General features: G+C 35.2%; 1 protein-coding gene across 31 annotated transcripts in view; it reads left to right on the forward strand.

Moving 5' to 3' along the window:
• Nucleotides 1–8,275, forward strand: part of ppfia4 (PTPRF interacting protein alpha 4) — a 205,733-nt gene that overhangs the window by 26,199 nt on the left and 171,259 nt on the right.

Genomic DNA, 8,275 nt, shown 5'->3' on the forward strand with positions numbered 1-8,275 from the left:
AATGTAATACTAAGTTTTTCCACAGTAACATAGTTACTTTGTTGGTTTCACATTCACTGTGATGGATGCTTCTGTTCACGCCAAAGCAGTTCATTGCTAAAAGAACTGCCAAAAGTCCAACACAGTCCCTGTAAGCCAAGTCACCACCCCCTGGCAGAGATTTTCCCATGTAGGCAATAAGACATACAAGTGCAGCTGTTTAAATTCTCTAGAATGGTGAAAAACTAAAATCTGAGTGTTTGTTATTGATACGTTCATATATATAGCATATCAAAACAGATATACAATGTCTTACTTTAAATTGCTGACTTTTAGGTCCCGCTAATATGTATGTGTTCCAGTGTAAAAGAAAAACATAAGATGACTCATATGAGAAGCATTTGGCTCAGTTTCTGTAACCATACTGAGTATTTGGATTATTCATTTTTTAAAGAACTCCTTTTTTTCATATCTTCGGTATCACTCATTATGTTAAGCAAGTCAGTCCACTAAGTGGCCTAGGTAACACCCCTGGTAGATATTTCTATTCATAGATTTCGACTGCTGACTATACAGACTGTGTCCACTACAGGCTCTACTACATTGGAAAGATGTGGTTCAGCCAACATTGTTGTAAAATCACACAAATTAAATATTTTGACTGCAGTTTCAGGGTAAGGGTGCTTTCACACCTAGACTTTTGTTTCGGAACATGGCGCGTTTCCCTAGATAGTGTGGTTGTTTGGCATATGTGAATCCAGCAAACCCACTCAGAACCACGCCAAAACAATCAGTCCAAGATCGCCTGAATGAGGTGGTCTCTGTTCGATTGAAATGAACTCTGGAGCAGATCAATTGTTGTGAAAAAAAGCAATGCAGTCCAAAGAACTAATGAACCAGGCTATATTACAGTGTATTATGGATATGTAATAGGCATATACAGTAGGGATGCAATAATACAGTTAGCCCACGGTTCAATACATACCCCGGTTTTTTAACACGGTTTTCGGTTCGGTTTGGTTCAGTTGTCATGGTTTAACACATTTTTTTTTTCTATAGCATTAGGAACAGTAAGAGGTTAAGAAGAAAAAAAATAAAAACGATTTATTGCAATTCTCATTTTGATTTATTTAAAAGCCAAGAAAAGTACACTAGTTCCTAGTGTATTATATAAAAAAATTAAACTGAAATCTCACAGCTGCTGGTAGCCCATGTACAAACTGGGGAACACATAAAATCCTACACTTTGAAAATGAACATACATGTGAAGCTAATAAAGATAAATTGGCCATTTCGAATAAACATATTTGTAAATAAGTAAAACAAAAGGTTTAGAAGGTTTAGCTTATTAAAATCAATGGCCTATACAAAACTTAAATAAAGCTATAAAATCTACTTCACTTTTTATTGTATTTGCATATTGAATAAAGTTACTAAAGTTATTTAGTAAAGAGCAGCAAATGAATCTCTCATCCTGTTTTGTTTGATAACAGAGGTGTTAATGTAAGAATGCACAGATCTAGAATAAAGCATTCAACTACTTTAGTAACAGTTTGTGTTTATTTAAGAGAAAATTAGTTGTGTTCAAAATAAAACACGCAGGACGGAGCAAAAAAAAAAAAAAAAAAAACGAAAAAAAGAAGCACCTTTCCGACAGTCCCTTACTGAGAGCTCCTTGCAGCGCGAGCTCTCCTGGCTAAATACATATTACGAGGGCTTAAACAGAGCAGTGGTCGTAATATCGAGTGAAAAAAAAAAAGACAACTGTGAGTCATAATCAGCTTTGTCTTTTTGTAGGAAACACACTTTAGATCATTTTAGGGTAAGAGGTTTTTAAGTTATTGCCGTCTATCACTGAATGTGTCAGGAATATCGAAAACAAAACCAACTTAACCGCGCTCATTTCTGGCACCCCTGGATGTACAGCACCCTTAGCATTTACCTATATGCCACGGGCCGGTTTGGTCCTCACCGTAGATTTGAAAGACGCCGCCACTTCCTCGTACTGTTGTCTCACTTTGCCAGCGCTTCCTTGTACTGTGGCCCTAACCTCACTTTACCACCGCTCGCCATAGTAAAGCATGGAATGATGGTCAAGCACCCCCTAACTTTAGAGCATAGTGATTGGATATTTACTCGCGGGGAGGAGTTTCCTCATCTCAGCTCATGGACTTACAGGCACAAAAAGTCAATTCGGGGAGGTATAAAACGCACATACTGTAAATTATTCAAACCAAAACCGAGAAAACCGCAATTCACAAGCGCGTATTGAACCATGGAGGTCGTACTGTACAGTTCAATATTATATTGAGAACCGTGGCATGCCTAGTGTACAGCTATATGAATGAGAATTATGTGTAGGGTGGGATGTCATTCCTATCGGTAAATATGCGTTTCATGTCAAATACGAAAGTGAAAGCATGCTGAAATATATTAACGAGAGCTTATCATCGGTTAGGAAAATTGACAGAACTGCAGTCTTGGTTTATCTGTTATTTCTCTCTATAATGTAAAGCCTATAAAGCATAATTATTGCCCATGGCTATGTATGAGAAAGTTTTACCTCTGATTTATATTTATTGATGATGTCTGTGGGTGTCACCATTTAAAATTAAAACGCAGCTTTTTGCTTATAATGTCTTATTGCTCATCGCCATAAATTAAAGTAAACACGCATGACAGCTGGGCGGGACTCTGCAAAATAAACTGTGGAACTCTGACCAATGTGAGGAGAGTTTACTTGCACGTGACGTGTTTTAGCTATTTTGGTCCCTTTAGAAACTTTGCGGTGACAGCGAACCGCACCAAGAACAAAAGTGCAACATTGTAACATTTTTAGTTATTTTTTTTGGAACAAAATAGTTAAGTGTGAAAGCACCCTAAAATTAAGGCAAACGACTTTTGTTTCTTTTTTACACTAATGATATGTACAGGGACATATTATCGACAAGTAAAGGATTATTTTCATTCTGTTCTTTTCACAACACCAAACAGATACTTAAACATCTTAAAGGTCTGTAATTTGTAATCAAATAGGTTTACCTTTCTCCATATAGACAAGTGTTTTGCAATTGTACATGTAAGTTTACTTGGTAGCTCACTTTGTACAGTGTTGTGCATTTGATGCAGGGTCTGTTTGTGCATTTGATGCAGGGTCTGGTGTAGAACAGTTACACAAAACTGATAAAAACAAAGTAGCATCAAGTTTAAAGTATGTGCTTAACTTTTCCTTACGAAAAGTTATTTTAAAAACACAATTGGTTGGGTTCAGAGAAGGGTTTAAGTCCCACCTGTAAATGAAGGATTTGAAACATACAGTATAACAAATTATAACCTAGGCAATATATTTCAGATTTACAAAAAAAAAAATAAATAATAATAAAGCAATGTAAATGTAGACTGAGATATGTGTTTCCAATGAACCTTTTTAATTATTTTATATGAGTTTAAGATATACAGTATGTATGTGTTATTTGGACACACTATTTTTCTATTTTTGTTTAAATTGTTTATCAAAAGTATAGTTCATTAAAATGGCATTATTCTTTTAGACTTTCGCCCTTCCCTTCTTTCACAAAACAATAAAGAAGATTTTGTTGTTGTTGCTGAAAACGTTTCATCCTACAAAAATTCAGTTTGTTAAGTCATTGACAGGCTGTTAGACTTCATTGATTTCACTCATTCTTTGTGACTAATGACTGGATGCTAAGTTCACATCAGCTACTTTTACTGAGACCAAAAAAGCAGCTGATTAAACTCATGTGGCTTCTAGACCTTCAAAGGTTCAGGAATGCCAGCAAGAAAAGATGAAATCAGCTTAGCTAATGAGACTATTAACCTGTTTCACTGAAGTCCATGAAATAAGCCATGTGATTCATTTGATTAGGGCTGTAATTGGGGTGCGTATCATCATTTGCTGTGCTTGCAGGGCTGCTTGAATGTGCCCATGCAGCTCAGGGCTTGTTAAGAGAGACAGTCTTAGTAAACCTGGCCAAGTCATGTGAACTGGGAATTCAGTTTGCAGCAATTAAAATATGCATTTTTTGTGAGAGGACAGTCATCTGCTTTGTGGTCAAACTTTAAAATGAAGACATTTTAAAGAGAAACTGAGAGTTTCTCTAAATGCTTCTCAATTTTTGAGATGTCAAAATGCCTGTTTCAAAAATGCACATCATTTAAATTTTCTAAAGAGTCCCTCCCTCCATTACTGTTTTGTATCAAGCCAAGCACTTTAACACATAATGTAGCTTATGTTTGGTGCTTTCTTTATGCTTTTTAATTGTATTATTCGATCTTGATCTTTTATCTGTCACATTTTGATGTTGAAACGCGACTTTGATTGATCATCTTAAATGATTGTTTTTCTAAAAATAAATAATTTATCGTCTAGATTGGTCATGTACAGTACGAAATTGGTTATTAGACTGCCAGTAAATATCTATCGTTATACAGGTTAATTTGCTATGTGCATTATTTCTTGTTATTTTCTACAAAAAAAAAAAAAATCAAAAAAGTAACTTCAGTTTTCAATAGCAAATGACGATATTGCTGGATCAAGGTTTGACAATGGAAATCAAATGGATAAGTAAATAAATAAATAAATTCAACAGAAAACAGCCAAGAATCAAAACCACCCAGCACAATTATTTAAAAAAAAATAATAATAAAAAAAAAAAAATATATATATATATATATATATATATATATATATATATATATATATATATATATATATATATATATATATTCAATGTATTTTCAGTCTTAGAAAACAGTTTTCTTTGTTTCAAAATTGCATTTGATAAATGTTTTTTTATGGATTCCACATTTAATCTGTGTTTTAATGGTTAAATATATTTTTCGGAAACTTTGTCTAATTTATTGAAATATGAATTATAAGTTATACCGTTTACCGTAGTTTAATTTACAACTTAAATTGCTTACAATTTAATTATATTTTTGTTTTAATTGTTTAAAAATCTTGTATTTAATAAATTTGTGTACGATCTTGTAATTCTTTTACCGGTGAGAGAGATAAATATATTTATTTAATGAATTAAAAAAACTTCACTGGACATAGAAACACAAATTCAAGTATGCAGGGAACAGATGTGGAAAGAAACAGAAAAGGCGAGACCAGACAATGAACTAGGAAAACACAGGGTGACTTAGGAATATACTCTCATGTATGAGATTGTGAGTATAGTTTCAGCCATATTGGCCTATATAAAAAGCAACCTTTTATTTTCCATCAGTCCTAGTACACAATGTAACTACAGAAGAGTCCAGCTTTACATAGGAAACTGGTAATTTTAATGATACTAATAGTCTAATTCAATTTAATGATTTTTGCTAAGCTAAAGCAAAAGGGCTCAGCCAGACCCAGAGATTGACTGAATGGATTCAAATATGCTGAAACTCAATTGCTTAATTCTAGGGTATTAGTAAAAAAAGATCCTATTTAAAAAATTGTGTTTTCTTTACTAAGATGACATACAGGTGACACTCACTGACTTAAAAAGTTAACAGAACAAGGGAAAACTATGAACATGAAAGGAACATGAAATATAAGTCCACGAACATGACATATGATATGTATTTTTAAAACTGGATTCTGTAATTCCGTTTCTATTTTCTGCATCGCAGAATTGAAAGGGCCTTAGGTAGAATATGAGCCTCACACTCAGCCATATTTACATGTAACTTTAATGAGATGTTTATTTTAAGTCTTCTCCTCCAGTATGCTATTTTGGACCTCCAGGCATGCCCAGAAGATCAATACAAACCCATTCATTCTCTGTCCGGCTTTGATGGGCGAATATAGATCTCAACACTTGGCTCCAGTCCTCGAAGCCGGAGAGACAATACAGTTATGAAGGAGTTCAAAAATGGTGGCGAAATGACTCTCGTTTAGCAAACAACAAATATTAGCCTGTGAATATTTACAGTAATACCCACATGTGACCGTTTCCGTGTCCCGCAGCCATGAATGTCAATGTTGTTTTCCAGTCACCCGAGACGCCGGGTCTCTGTTCTGTATTTCTCAACCTCTAGTCACTCGTTTTAACTACCTCTCGAAATGTTTGGCTTTTAATAGAGGCACAAACATGAGCTCTTCTGCTCATGGGGACACTGTGATCTCCGTGGGAAAGCATGCTTTAAACATTCTCCAAAAAGTTCTTAATCAATGACTTAATTGATAGTAATACAGCACATTTTAAAGTGATGTGTAAAGACAAGCTTTTCGACTAATGGGAATGTGCTGTATGTCTTTAGTTCAATATCTAGATGGGGCAAAAAGCTGATATCTAATAAAGCCTAGTTCACACTACAGGATTTGAGCCTGATTTGGCCCTGATTTGGATGTCACAAGCTTGCCGACAGATCGGTCTGTGAATTGGAAAAAATCTGCGAGTACCCAGCGCTCGGCAGTCTTTATAGTTTTGCTGATGCGCCGCCGACACCTCGCAGAAGAGAATTCAATATCTAGCATGCTGAATATTCCAGAGCAGTCGGTCTACTTAACCCCACGTGTGGTCAGATGTAGTGACGAGCTGCAGTCAATGAGAGTGCATATCAGCATTAGCTGAATGGCCGTGTGCTCAGGAGCTCAACAAAAACATCTGTGATTGGCCAGAATGGACATCAATGCACTCGCTTCATTCTGTGTTAACACGAACACGAGAGTAGGCTATATTAACAGTGGAACTAAAATTCTGTAACTATTAAAATTACCAAACTGGTCATTCTGACCGTTCTCATATAAGACATCATAATGTCACATCATGTTTACATTCTAAACTTCTTATGAGATGTTAAAAATATAAGCTTTGAATGTCTGTCATCACATTTTATGACACCATTACCCTGAAATTATGATCTTTTTTGGTAATACAGCCTAAAAATATAGAATTAAGATACTAGAACATACAAAGGTCTGGGCTTGGGAGCTATTTCGCAGCACAGAATATGCTGTTTTGAAAGATATAGCTGAAGCAAATTTATGTTTTTGCTATCAGAAAGTTGCATGCATATTTAAAGTCACAGCAAAAAGTAGCAGACATGCATGAAGTCATTTTAACCAATATGGTAATTAAATGCTCCATTCTTTACTGTTTTGTAATAATAATAAAAAAAAGTACACGAAATACACAGAATACTAAGAAAACGTCAGGGTGTTATAGATATATTAGTTTCAAAAATGAACTGGCTGACTGCCTCGGTAGTTCTAGTGTTAAAGCCACATCTCTGCACTTGAACCTTGCAAATGAGTGATTGATCCGCTGATGGATTAGCTGACTAACAATGTTTTTGAATGCCCTCTTGAAGCTTGAAACGCTGTCAGTGATGTAATCAGCACTCAAGCAGCCAATAGTGTTGAGCTTTTTCTGACGACTCCTTTCTCAAAATTTCATTGACTGTGGTTTGGTAGCTTGACTGAGCTGCTGGCAAACGAGTTGTTGTAATATCATGTAGTGTGACACCCCTCTTGTGGATCATTTACGTAGTGTCACATAGTGTAAACACCCCAGCGATTAAAAGACACATAAACAAGTCAAATAGTGTTAACGGCACAGCAATCTGCCGATGTTTAAAGTCATGTAGTGTGAACTAGGCTTAAGCTGATAGTTAACTGTCGCCTCCATTCGATTAATTTGAAATGTTCAGCTTAAACGAATGGCAGTCTTTAATGCTTTGGTGCGTAGATTTATGCTTGGTCTAATTTTAAATAAGACAGATATCAGATTATTACTGAAGTGAAAAATGTTCACACTAAGTTCACAGTAAACACTATTTATGTGCAATTATACAATAATTCTGTCTGGTTCTGGAATCTGATTGGCTGATAGCCTTGTGAATTTTGGTTGCCAATCTTAAGCCAATTGTAATGGATTGTTTTGGTTCAATTTATAATTTCCCCAACAAGCGCAGAGCCCGGGGGACCAGAGTGAGTGCTTATAAAGAATAGTGCCTAAATTAAATATTTATAGTTTCTAATATTTATAGTTTCGGATACAGCGCTTTGGCATCCATCAGCCTGTCATAATGAGCAGAGTAAAGAATGTTTACGTTGTCCATCCACAAGATGGTGACAAAGACCACATAAAAAGGCCTTAGAGGAGAAAAACTTGATTTCTAACTACAGCTGATCAAATCATGATTAAATTGGTAAGTGACATTCTAAGTCCATTTCTCTGTTCTGTATGTTGTAGTGCTGTATTTACATGGTATACCATAGTAATTGTATTGTATAGAGTGTGAGATGGGACTCACATATCAGAATGTATGTATTTTT

The sequence above is a fragment of the Danio rerio genome, chromosome 11 (assembly GCF_049306965.1).
Source record: "Danio rerio strain Tuebingen ecotype United States chromosome 11, GRCz12tu, whole genome shotgun sequence".
NCBI classification, from domain to species: Eukaryota; Metazoa; Chordata; class Actinopteri; order Cypriniformes; family Danionidae; genus Danio; species Danio rerio.